Source organism: Drosophila elegans, unplaced genomic scaffold, assembly GCF_018152505.1.
Source record: "Drosophila elegans isolate 14027-0461.03 unplaced genomic scaffold, ASM1815250v1 contig_814, whole genome shotgun sequence".
NCBI classification, from domain to species: domain Eukaryota; kingdom Metazoa; phylum Arthropoda; class Insecta; order Diptera; family Drosophilidae; genus Drosophila; species Drosophila elegans.
In genome coordinates this window covers 19,484,153-19,497,812 of record NW_024546167.1, presented here as the reverse complement: position 1 = coordinate 19,497,812, position 13,660 = coordinate 19,484,153, and the positions used below count along the sequence as shown (strand labels likewise).

General features: G+C 37.1%; 1 protein-coding gene and 1 non-coding gene across 8 annotated transcripts in view; both read left to right on the top strand.

Annotated features, from left to right (window-relative positions):
- LOC108134972 (mucin-5AC) overlaps positions 1-13,660 on the top strand; it is a 69,649-nt gene that overhangs the window by 43,342 nt on the left and 12,647 nt on the right. The window lies entirely within an intron of this gene.
- Positions 8,878-8,949, top strand: Trnaw-cca. The gene has a single exon. It is a non-coding gene; the product is annotated as a tRNA-Trp (tRNA).

Below are 13,660 nucleotides of genomic sequence, written 5' to 3'. Positions count from 1 at the left end.
TCTACACTCGGACATGCTACGCTAGCAATACCGTCTCGGACTGACAATCCAGAAGGTAACATATCAAATGCAGTCCAAAAGTCAATGCCTAAATATAACGACTGAACAAGTGACGGAACGATGTACAAATTTAGTCGCTTTGTTGTCTCTCGATAAGTGACGTCTACATTAAGTTTACCAATTATAGTCTGTGACTGACCATCTGCCGTGCGCACATTTGACGACATTTGCTTAAAATTTACATTTCGACAAGAAAGTTCGTTGGCAAAGTCTCCTCCTATACAGCTGATTGATGCGCCGGTGTCCAACAACCCTATCATCTGTTTCCCAAAAATAGTGACTTCGGCATAAGGACGTACGTCGCGACCGACTATGGCTGAGATCAAGGCCTGTTTTTCATTTCTAATTTTCCTATAGTATTCACTGATTCGCAAGCACGATCTTTTTCTTCTTGCTGGTGGTGAATGGAAAGGTTTTGGTACTGGCAGGTTTGTGGTTTTGTCTGGTAGAATGGTTTTTGTAGATTGAGGTGGCTCTACAAATCCGTCTGAGTCGTATTCGCTGTTTGTTTCTTCCGTGCACTTGCCACTGGTGCACGATCTACTAAGTTTTTTGAGCCAGTACATTTCGTACAGGATGGTTTATAAGTATCAGGCTGACCACAGCCGTAACAAAACACCTGCCGTTCGCAAAGGCAATCTTGATACCGATGGCCTTTCGCTCGACAGTTCCAGCAAGTCAAATTAATGGCTGCTACCTCAAGACTCTCGTCTTCATCGCTGAAATCCTCTTCGCAATCGCCATGCGTCTCTACAGCGTGAATGGTACGTCGCACAGGAAGTTGTGACCTTTGCGATGTAGGTTTATTCTTTGTCAAGCTCAGCATAAATACCTCACGAGTTCTAACTAAGTGACGTAGGTGTGCTGTGCTAGTCACTTTTTCATACAGAAGTTCATGTTGAATTTGAGGCAGCAAATTAGCCCGTAAAGTTTCCAACAATGCTAGGTCTGACAATGGAACCGATAGTTTATCGGCCAACAATACGATCGACTCATAGAATTCATCAAACGATTCGTTTTCCTTCTGCTTACGTCGATCTATTGCTGAGCGAATGTTGAGATCCGTAAGTTCGTCTTTAAATTGAGCTCTCATAGCGGCACGCAAATTGACCCATTGCAATGATCTAGTACCCTGACTTAGTTGAACGCTTTTGTGATAACGCCAAAACCAGTCATTAGCACTTCCGTCTAATATATTGCTTATGTAGCGAGATATTAGATCAAAGTTACCATTTAGAGTTTGATAGGTAAGGGCTTCAAGTCGATATATAAATTCATCAATCGACATGTTTGACCTACCTGAGAACCGCAGTTTCCAGTTTATCATTATCTGGCTAATACGATCTGGTCTTAAATCTGTATTCATATGCAAAAACCTAGCTTCGGACTCATTTCCTATTGTAGAACGATTGCCTACTGGAGATGAATTTTCTGCTACAGGCCTACTTTCTATTGGAGGAGGATTTCCTGTAACCGAAGAATGTCCTGCTGCAATGAAGTTCCCTCTTTCTTGAAGCTGCTCATCACTCTCTATTAGCCTATTACCAGCATCTGAGGCTTGCTTTTGGTTTTCCAAAAGAGTTAACATTCGTTGAAACCCAGCGCTAATAGTTTCTGCTAAAGCTTCCGTTCTTTTATTAGATTCCTTAACGGCTTGCTGTAACTCTTCCATGTTAAAGTCGTCTGTAATAGGATTTCCTGCTAGTTCCTTGCTCAAATCAATCTGAGACCTACCCAATGCACTCGATGGTCTACTTGCACTTTCACTACCGGATTTTAAATCTGCTTTACACACAGGACAATTTTTATGATTTCGAACCTTTGTGTTAAAACAAACTCGATGAAAAGTATGACCACAGTTAGCAGATAATAACTGAGCAGCGTATTCAATTCCTCTTAGACAAATAAAGCAGTCACCGTTTGCCCTGACGGAAATATCTTCTGCTGGTTCTTCTTCACCTAACATTTCTTAATAATCATAAATTTTTCTTATAATTAATCAAAAAGATAACTCACTATTTAAAAAGTTTTTTTTTTCTTTTTAAATTACAAATAATTTTCCGGGAATCAAAACAATCTTCGTGTCTAGTAATCCTAATTGTTTAAGCATGTGTATAAAGAGTAACGAACAAAAATTAGGTTTAACTATTGCAGACAATCCAACGTTCGTACAAATGTGTGATCCAAAACGTTAAAAGCTACTAACTAACGCTTCTACTCTGGCACACCTCTGTTACGCTTTTTACTTGTTTGCAACCTGCAATAATTAAATTGAACAAAAAACAAAAATTCCAAAGTGGTACTGCCACTAATATCCATCTAGATCCAAGCTTATAGTCCTGGCAAGAGATTAGTTCGTATCTTAAAGCAGCGTTTTGGAAACCCTAAGCACCTTTCGAGAATACTGTAAGTACCGGTAGAACTCTTATTATAAAAGTGTATCTAATCCTGTTGTACTTCCAAAGCCTATCAGAGTTTTTATTTTGCTGCGTGGCAGGTGATAGAAATCTTCTAAAATATCCACATCCAATCGCAGGTTCCTACTTGATTTAGCTGTTTTCTCTTTAACAACTCATCGAAATTAAAATTGTTCGGAACGTTTCTATATTAATAGTACGCTAATCCAGATACATGTTAAATCAAAGTCAAGGTGCAAATAGTTCTGTTTGGGTTAGAAAAGGTAAAGAAAAGTAATAAATCTGACCATATTTTTAGTCTCCAGTGGTTTTTGGAAATTACGCACTGGTTGATGAAGTTGACTAATTATTCTATATCGGGGCCAGCCAAGGTCGGGCCTCACACGTTTGGGCGCCATAATTATTTCTGTAGCATATAACGATCTATTAGGAAAGAGCTGGTGGAAAAATTAACGTGTTTGCGGAGTACGCGTCATCCTCGGCTTTTCATTTGTCTGGTCGGCATGGGGTGGGTCAACGAAGAAAAGAAAACCGCCACGTTATAATGCTCGTATGCTAGTAAAAATAACTTAAAATTCGCGTACTATTCATTTGGGTACATTGAGGAAGCTAGAGAGAAAAAAAAAAAAATAAAAGAAAAGGGTTGAAGAAAGATTAGAATACGAAAACAAAACAAAACGTGAGAGATACACTTGCCAAAACATCACTCCTTTTACTACGCCAAGAAGGCGAAGTGCCCACCCTACCATGATCCTAATGGTCCAACATTTCCTCTTCAGGATCCCTTGGAGTGACTACCAATCACTTATTAAACGACACTCGACTTCCATGATCCCCGGATAAGGAGAAAACTTAGTTAAAATTCATTTTCTTTTATTACAAATTATAATTACGAATTATCCCTTTCATATGGGCTGAGATATTTTTGTTGTTGTTTCATACAAGCTTATTCTGTGATAAATTTATTTAGTTTAATATTAATTCACAGTAGAAAAATAAACGGTTTTCATATAAATTTTTCATATTTGTGGTTTTAAATTTTTAAACAATACTATAAAGAATTTTTAAATATAGGTAAATTTTATTTCTAACAAAAGTTCTCTATCATTTCGATTTTATTTATTTATTTTTTTTTTCTAAAAAAAAAATTTATTTTTTTTAAATTAGTGCTTCACAAAAAAATTCAGTTCTATTTATATACCTAAAAAAAAATTGTCTAATTAATTCCTTTCATTTTTCTATTTATTTTCTTATCGAGAATTTGCAAAGAGTTCAAAGTTGCTGAAAGAGAACGGGATTAATATGTATAAATAATAATTGCTATATATATATAACTTTATATAAAAATCTTATATAGATTAATAGTAGATGATCATTGTAAATATTTAAGGGTTTAAATTTATAAGTGACTGCGCGTGTAAATCTTAAGAAAAGAAACTTTTGTATCTGCCCTCGTTTATTAAAACAGAGCTTTAGAACTGCAAGCAACGGTCAGCAACACAGCGTAAACGCTCAAATATGCATATTCAAAACAAAACATAATATATTTTTATGCGGTTTGACCAGTGACGAAATAACTAAATAAAGGAAATGAAAGAAGGTATGATAAAGGTAACTTACAGTCGATTAACTCCGGCGGCGAAAGATCTTTGGCAGCGGCGACTTCTTGTGCATGTTTATTTAGTTATATGGTCGTCGGGTTTAATTTTAGTCAACAATGTTTTAGTTTTGATTCGGCATTGTTCACTTTTAATTTGTTAATTTTTTTTTCTCGTTAACATTTTAGATATGCATTTTATAAAATTTGCGCGTTTAAACTGCGGGATTACACATTTACTAGCACATTCACATATTATATATTTTGCCAAGTTTTTATTTATATATATTTTTTTTCACTGTAAATTTTCACCGGTTCGCAGCAGCAACGTTGATCTCTTTGCCTATCATTTTTCTCTCTAATATCTTAGAACCACAGCAAATTAAGAACTGTAATTTATAATTATTACATTTTTTTATCGAATATTTATATGCATACTAGGTAGATTTGTTCTTATAAAAACTGAAAAAAATATAGCAACAACGTGCATTAGATTTATGTTGGGGTAGGGTTAGGATGAGTAGCAACAGCTACTGCTGATGCTGCTGCGGCTGCTGCTCTACATTGGACAACTTGTTGGGCCTATCTAGGCTTTAGTATAGCTGCTGAAGATAGCCCTGGGTTTGCGGCACCTGCTCTATTTCCACTGGGTAGCGGGGCTTATTCGGGCTGCTGGGCAGCCCTGCTGTTGCTGCACCTGCTCTGCTGTACTGGCTATTGTGTAGCCGCTGATCGGGCTACGGCTGCTAGGCAGTGCTACGTTATGGCCACTGGGCAGTATTGTAAGCCAGTGCGGTTAAGGTTAGGCGCGGTCTCAGGAGGAATATGGTGGTGCTAATCCAGCATCCAAATTGGCCTCTGATAGTTCACTGTATTCCGCCACCGTTGAACGCGTGTTGCGTTATTCGAATGGATTTGGTTTATTTTTCTAACCAAGTAGCCAAACCACGAGGTCGGTCTGCTTGGTGGAGAAAATTTATTTCGGACGACTTGTATCGTTGGCGGTGGAAATCGAAAAAAGTAAGCTAAAGCCGTGAGCTTAGCAGGTTACCCCAAAACGGAAATATGGCTCTGTCAAAATTGATATTGACCACAGACCACTGTCTTCTACTCAGCTGATTGCATTTGTTGCGTTGCCAGTACGACAAAGTTCGGGTTCCCGCGTTAGAGGGCGCCACCTGATCATGATGGGCTGCACTTGGTACAAGCTAGCATTCTGACTATAAGATCTAAGCTATACTGCCTACTTTTCGGGATTTCTTTTTGTTTTCTTTTTATTTTATAAGAGAGCTCGAACAAGCCCTTCTACAGAACCGACGAGTCCTTCGACCACGAACAAAACCAACCAACAAAAAAAAGGGCCCGCAGCCGACTGAGCAAACATAATTGTAACTATTTTATGGCCAGCTCGCCAAAAATTATGTTAAGCGGCAACGGGGCAGTAAAAACAGGGCAAAATATCAACATCATCATTAACATCGGCGGCAGGTTCAACAACAACAACAACACACAATGGTGGCGTTTTAAAAATCTAATTAGCTGCTTCAATGGCGAAATTTAATTAAACAAGTTTGTGCAACTGCCGTCGATGCTGTAAAGTTAATTAAAAAGAACTGTTGACACATCCACACATGCAGCAGAAAGTGTAAACAAAATGAGAGAAGTATAAAATCGAGGCAGGCAGGCACCTTGGGAAATATTCCTTCGAGTTAACCAAGTTACGGAAAATTTCTTAACTTTCCAATGGCTAAAGTTATGAGTGCCTGACTTGGGTTGTAAATTGATTTAGATTATCTAAGACAAATTGGCTAGAAGGCAATGATTTATTTATCAACGAGTTGGTAAATATTACAACATCAGTAAACTACTTGCCAATATGTCATTTATTGCCATTTATATTTATAGATATTCACAGCCATATCTTATCGGTATTTACGACAACATTTTTCGCCCATAAATTGTTGTCTTAACTGTTAACCAAGTTTTATTGTCACACTTAATCAATGTTAATGCAAAAGCAATTTTGATAGTAACTTTAAGTACTTCTATTAATTGTTTAAACTTAATCTGAAGTACGACATTAATTTAAACGTGATTAACTTTTATTAGTAAGCAATTAAAGCAAAAAATAATAATAATTATTTGGTAAAACAACAAGAAACCTTCACTTTTATTTTAGCTTCTTTGTTGCCAGCAATACTGCAGTCAGAAATTTGCATATGAAATGACTAACCGGAAGCTAACTAAATCGTAACTTCATTTAAGGCTGCCTGCTAAGAGGGAATTTGCACAAATGTTCCCCGGTTCGTTGCCCACCCACATTTCCACATTTTCCCATTTGTTGTCACGCTCTGGCTGAGTGAGATATCCTTGCTTTCTAGGAGGACAAAGTCCTTAAACGAATTAAGTAGAGCTTATGCTGGGGAACTCCCAGCAGTAACTACTTAAACGAGCAAAAAACTCGGGTGGCCATTAACTCTCGGATTTTATGCGAGCTTTTTTGTCAGTGTGTGCCGTGCGTTTATATATTTTCCTTTTTTTTGTTTTTTTGCTTGATATCCTGCTCCTGTTCGTCCTGTTTTGTGTGTCTCTCTTTGTGAAGCTGCTGCTCACTTATTAATGAGTGCTCTCTCAGTCCTCCACATTTGCACATTGCGCCAGGATATCGCCACGTGGAGTCGCCAGGATGCCTACGCAGTTATCTGAGCGCCTGGCTGGCAGTTCCGTGCGCTCCTCACATACAAACATCCAACATCCATGATGGCATACACAAACACATACACAGGCACACACGGACAGACACCTACTGCAGCACACAATGACAGACAGCGCAGTGAAAGGACGAGCTGCAAAAGTTTGCGGCTGAAATGAGAAAAAATTCTGAAAGAAAGGGCGAGAAAATTGGGTCGAAACTAAGAATATCCTACAAAATATTACAGACTTTGCAAATACATTTATGGAATTATTTTAAAACTAATTTTTACATATTTCTTACTAAGTTTGTTTTAGAAACCTTGTTTGGTAACGTTTTAAAGTATTTGTCGTTAAATATTTTCTGTGTTTAATCTGACCAAACTTTTAAATATTATATGTTTTAGTTAAATCATAAATACAATGATATAAAAAATTATTATTATTATTAAATTAGAAAATATCAAACCGTTCTTTTGACTTAACAAATTTTGTATTAAAATAAAAGTCTCAAAAGTTTTCAAAAATTAAGGGTATTCACAAACTAACAAAAAAAAAAATGAACAGAATGCCGACCGAATATCTCGCTTTTTATTTAGTTTCAATTCTCGCCAGACACTTTTTGGCGCTCATTTTCCACAGAAATTTTCAAATGTGCAACTGTTGAGTATTTATTAGTGTGCTCCATAAGCATGAATGGTTTTGTGTGTGAGTGTTTGGGTAGGGGTCAGGGGTCGGGAGGGTCAGGAGGTTGGCTCGTGTGGCTCCCTAGGGGATTTGCGCTTGAATACAATTATAGCGAATGTATTCAAGTGCGCAGTGGAAAGTTCGGGGCAAACTAATCAAGAACCTATAAATAGTCGCTCAGTTCCCATGAACTGTTTTCTGGTATTTTATGAACTGGAGATCTCAATCTGCTTTCGTGCTTATGTTCGAGTAAATTAAATATTCAAGAGCATGAAATGTACAGGCATGAAACTATAAAATCTTTAAAGAGAAGGCAAGAAATGTTGGTGTCTGCTCCAAAGTTTAAGCACTTGGAATATACCATGTGTTTTCTTAGCGTGCTTGCTCATGGTGATTTGGCTAATACAACAAACTTTAATAAGCTCAACCATAGCCTAAGCAAACATAATAAGCAATGAAACCATAGGCTAACAAACATATACGAATATGTGGCAACTTGTTCATATTAAGTACATGTTTTATTATGCAGGTTATAAATATTTAAAGTCTTTTAATCTAATTATTGAGTTGCGAATATGGGCCAATTTATCATACAGACATATTTTTCTATAATCGATTATAATCGGTTGTAAGTAAAATTTAACATAATTAAAGATATCATGCTCCTTTATAAGCAACTCTAAACTTAAAGTATTTTTTTATTATAATGAAATTTGGACCTCACTGTAATTTGGTTTAACCGTTAGTAATAACCTCAATCGATTACTTTTTGCCATACGCTTATTGGCGCTCTAAACAAGTTACCAGTGATCAAACTGCAGTTCTCATTTTTGCAGAACCTGTTTTTAAATTCAGCCTCATTGGGTTAAACTCAACTAAGCTGATAATTCAGCTGCAACAACGCAGACTGCGCAGTCAACGTTAAGTCTTATCTAATCTAAGCTAAACGTGATTGAGCCTTTAAGTTTATGAACTATGTTTACCAATAAATTTAGCACAACAATTGAAAATTATAATTAAAGTTATTTTGTATTAAGGTAAAATACGAAATTAGATTTTTGTTTTATTATTATGTGCAAATTTATTAAGGCTTAAAATTTACTCGACTACATTTTGGTAACCAAAAATACCTATTGCTGAAATATGCAAATGTAAACATGTTTCAAGGCCTTCAATAGTATTACAATTGCTGAAAGCAACACACAAAAAGCCACTAATTTAACGAGATAAACTAATCTGCGGGCGGGGGGGCAATTTTGAGGGGTCGGTAGAAGTGAACGGAACGCAATGACGTCGACGTCGATGGCAACGCCAACTGCGGCAGCGGAAAAGTCGGGCGCATTATTTAGTGGGGTATTATTTTTAGGCACGCGAGTATCAACAATATAGCATTATATTAGTGATTCTAGTACCGTTTTCCACGTAGACTCCGTGGCGCAACGGTAGCGCGTCCGACTCCAGATCGGAAGGTTGCGTGTTCAAATCACGTCGGGGTCAATTCGGCTACTTTTTTTTCCAACAATTTTTTACGCAGCTTCCTGTCACTGCACCTATTTTTAGCATAAAATAAGCTTGGTTTTTTATACAGACTATTTCTGAAAAATAATGTTTTTGTTGTGTAGTTTTTGACTTTCTTATTTTTCGTAAGCATGCAATTTAATAACTTGCAAATTTGTAAAACTATTGAAGGAATTGTATTTATTTACTTAGAATTTATTTCATTTATTTCGGTGACATTTCTAGGAATTTACTTTACTTATTTATACAGCTTGTCCCTGCCTTTTCTTAAACATATTGTTTATTTACTTCATTTTTTTACTTATAACAAATATTCGAAGCTTAAGCTAACTAGGCCACGTTATGGTTTCCATAGTAATTCATTTGGAAGTAACCTTTCTCTTCGTTCTGACCTTTAAACCACAGACAAAATAAGCAATTCAAGGTATTATTGATTTACTAAGAATTTATTTTGATTTTTTCTCTCTCATTTCTAGGAATTTATTTGTACCTGTCAGCCAACGTATAAATCAATTCAATGTCACTAATTACTCATCTATTTACAGCCCACTGGTCCGAAATTATCCTCCTAGTCTTTTGAGTCCCCTTTCATTTGATTTGCAAATAAATCTTTTCAATTCGCTTAAGTGACGCTTTTCAAAGCTAAATAAGTTGATGCTTCGTTTTAGCTCAGACTCGTTTTATTTTTTGTCAATTAACCAGCTAAAAATCAAAGCAAAAATCGCTTAAAGTTTTCAATTACAAACTGTAAAACAACGCAGCAGATGAAACTGTGCTGGGAAAATTGAGGAAAATGGGGAAAATCAAGGCAGAGGGAGAATGGAAAAGTGAAATGAAATAAAACTGCGGGAAAAAGTGAAAGACAGGGACGGAAATGGCGTGGGAGGAGTGCAGCGATAGCAGCAATACCTACAACAACAGGTGGCTCCCGCATATGGCATTTTTACCCCCCTCAATTTATTTCGCCTGTCACTGTTTTTCCTCCCCCTCCATTTCCACGTCCTTGTGGGTGGAAGTGGGCGGTAGTGGGAGGATGTTGGCCTCTGCGTCTGGCCTTAGAATAAATATACACCGATCCACCACCCACCCAGCTCATTTTCCCCCTGCGTTTATACAAATAATTGTTTTTGGCTGCTGCACTTTTTTGCAAATAAAGCCAAAGTTGTTGCCGCAGCTTAATCTTTTTTCGTCGTCGTGATTTTAACAGCTCCAGTATGGCTGATGCGGATGCAGCAGCTCCTGGAGAGCTGGCTTAAAGGAAACAGGTCAGGCGCACAGCTTACAGTGGGGGAGAGGCTGAGCTGACAGATCCATGAAACCATTTCCACCCGGAGGCTGTTTCTTCAAGGCGGGCTTTGGAGTTAAATTATGGAGGGAATATAAAGTAAATGTCTGTGACACGGTTAATTTGTAAAGTATATAACTATCTTGTACCCCTTTTAAAGAATATTTACATTAAATTGAAATTCAGCAGAGTCTACACATATATATATTAATGATTAACAAAAACGTATATTTTCTCAAAAGCCGGAAACCCAATTCCTTAAAAAAACCAACAAATTTTGACCAAAAATAACAAGAATACATTTTTATGATTTTTTTTTTTATTTCAACAGTTTATTATATAAGACTGAATAGTTGACAAAATAAATATTGGGATATTTTAAATAACAACTTTAATTTTTTATATATTTTAAATCAAGTATCAGGCGAAAGTAATGTAAAATGTAAGTAGCTTTAAGTTATTTTATTATTTGTTGTATTATGACCTTATTTCCAGAGGTTATGCATTGTTATAAAAATGAATATTTTTCCTTATAAACACGAATATTTATCCCCTTTTTATTTGACCCATTGTGCGAAGGGGAACAGACAGTTGTTAACTCTGATTTAATGGCCACGATGCAGTACCTGCAACAACCTGAAGCTTTTGTGTATGTGTGTGTGTGTGTGCGTGCTCGACCGTACTTAACTACCCTCTTCCCGCAGCCCCCCATCAACCCCTTGCCGCCCCCTTGTATCTGGCGGGTTGGCCGTGCTCAACAGAAGTGGCTACGTGCTGTGTTTGCGGCGCTCGAGATCCATCCGGCTACCTGATGCAGTCTGCAACACTGGGCAAAAAGTTGACACCAAATGGGGGACAATTTAAAGTACCTAAATTATATTTAAAATTTATTTATTCAAGTTCAACAATTTTCATAGTAAAATTGTATATTTTCTCATATTATTTGGTGTTAAAATTAAACCAACATCAAAAATATATACGAAATAATGTGAAATGGAGGTTAATTTAAAATAAATTATAACTTCAGTTCATTAAATAAAATTCTACAAGTTTTGCAGTTGAACCTAATTTTTTCTCATATATATTTTCCATTTAAGTTTAACCAATGTAATAATTTTTGTTAGGTGTAGAATGCTAGGAAGCTACGTGCTTCGGTCCTTGTTGTGGGCTTTTAATGGGTTAATGGCGCCAGCTGCTGCCCCCCTCTTCAAAATTGCAGTTCGGAGTGGTGAGAGCCATTGGCATTATGATAAATACACTTTTGGGCGAACCCAACTGCAACTTCGGGGGCGAATGGACTTCTAAATTAGTTGATGCGGCAGCGGCAGCGTCACTGGACCAAAGTTTTGTGTCCTGGCCCCTGGCTATTGAATCAAAGCACATTTCCGGACAGCAATTTGCTCAATTGTGGCAAAAGTTTGCCGTCGACGTTTGCATAAAATACTTGTTCCATCGTAGTTGTCGTTGCGATGGCGAGTGGCGAATAGAGAATGGCGAAAAACGAATGGCGAATGGCGGCTGGAGGACAAAAAGTTGCAGGACCACAGCAGAGAAAATGTGAGCTGCCTGCTGCAGACAATGTGCAATCTGTGCCAGGCACATGTCACCATCACAGACACACACTAACACACACAGAGACAGACACGTACGCTGTACGTTGACACTCCCGCAAACACACACACACACACACACACCAAACAAAAGACAAGGAGTAACAAAGAGGCGAGCTCAGGATAATGGAGATGAAGCTGCAAGAAAACTACTCAGAAAAAAAAATATTTTAATTTTAATGACAACAGCAATTTTACGTTTATTAAATACCTTTATTTGGTAGATTTTCTTTTAGATTTTTGTATTTTGAATATTTCCTCTAAATCGAAAATGTTCAAGGATTTTTAAATAAAATTTGGTTCGACCCATTGAAACTATTAATCTTCAATCTAAATAATATTAAGTAATTTTCATTACACCGCTTTAACCTATTCTGTTCTGTTCTGTTTTAAAATTACTTTAAGAAGTAAAACAATTTAAACTCTTCTTTTAATCCCACCTTTTTCTTATTTAATTTTAAATGTAAAAAGTAAACACAAAAGAATATATATATATTTATTTTGTTATTGACGAAACAAAAATTGGTTGTGAAGAATAAAGTAAAGAAAACACCACTAAATATTTTCATATTTCAACGGTTTTTTCTCCCAGCGCACAACGACAGCCTTTGCTAGACAAAAGGTTGAGGGCGGTGTTTGTTGTGGCAGTGGGCGTGGCAGGCAACAACTTTAATGGTTCAGTAATTGTTAACTCAAGCGACGTTTATTTCCTGTGCATGTGTGCGTTTCTGCTGCATACTTTGTGGCGCTTTCATTATACTTCTTTGCTCGGCACTTTAACGCCGCTGTAAAGGATACAGATGCTACATATGCGAACAAAACAAACAGGAAGCCCAAGTCAAGTGTCATTCGGTGGAAAGAGAAGCGGGAAAAGCTGGCAGGGGGCAACCTTAATGTCATTTGTTGTGGCGGTGAAGTAAATTACGTATACGCCATGTGTTGGCGATAGCAATAGTGCTGGCAAAATTAAGCGTGGCTCGCATAGCATTTAATTGACACTTGACTCCACTCTCTGGCTGACCCAAAAGACTATGGGTGTCAAAATTAAATGTCCGCTGTGGAATGTTTTGCTGTTACTGATGCTGATGCCGTCAACTGGATAACAACAGTCGTTATAAATTTGTCTAGACATCTTTGTCCACCCACATGACAGGCGACCACCGCCCACAACTGACACCAAAGTCAAAATGTCAGAGTGTCAGACCTTGGACAGCCAGTGACATGGCTCATTGTCCTTTGGAGAAGCGGGGGTGGCCATTTGTCCGGCTGCCACATAAAAATTGTTTTAAATTAGTTGTTAATTTAACTACTCGTCCAAGCTTTCGGCCAGAAAATAGCTGCCAAGGCGATTGGCCATAGAAGACGTTTAATGGCACTTTTTATGGGTCACCAGGGAGGTTTACTAGGAACTTGGATAATCATTGGCCTGGCTGGCACTAAATGGGAAAGCTATTTTATTACGAAGGCTTGTTCTAAAAGCAAGTGAAATAAGAATTAGGTTTATCTAAATCTGCCATTTAAAGCGACTTAGAGCTTACGACGAATTTCTGTTTTCGGAATTGCCCTTAAATAAATGTAATCGTATAATTACATTTTCCAATGACTGAGTAACGTCTTTAAATCTTTCAGTATTTCCAAAAACTTATATCATAAAGTAATGATTTTCTATAATTGCACTCTTAATTGGTACTCAAAAGCCAAATGATTATTTTGTGAAATGAAAATAAATGTAATTAAGTGTGGAAATTTCCCCTACCATTGACTTCCAAATCAATTTCTCAGGCTTTAATTTAAG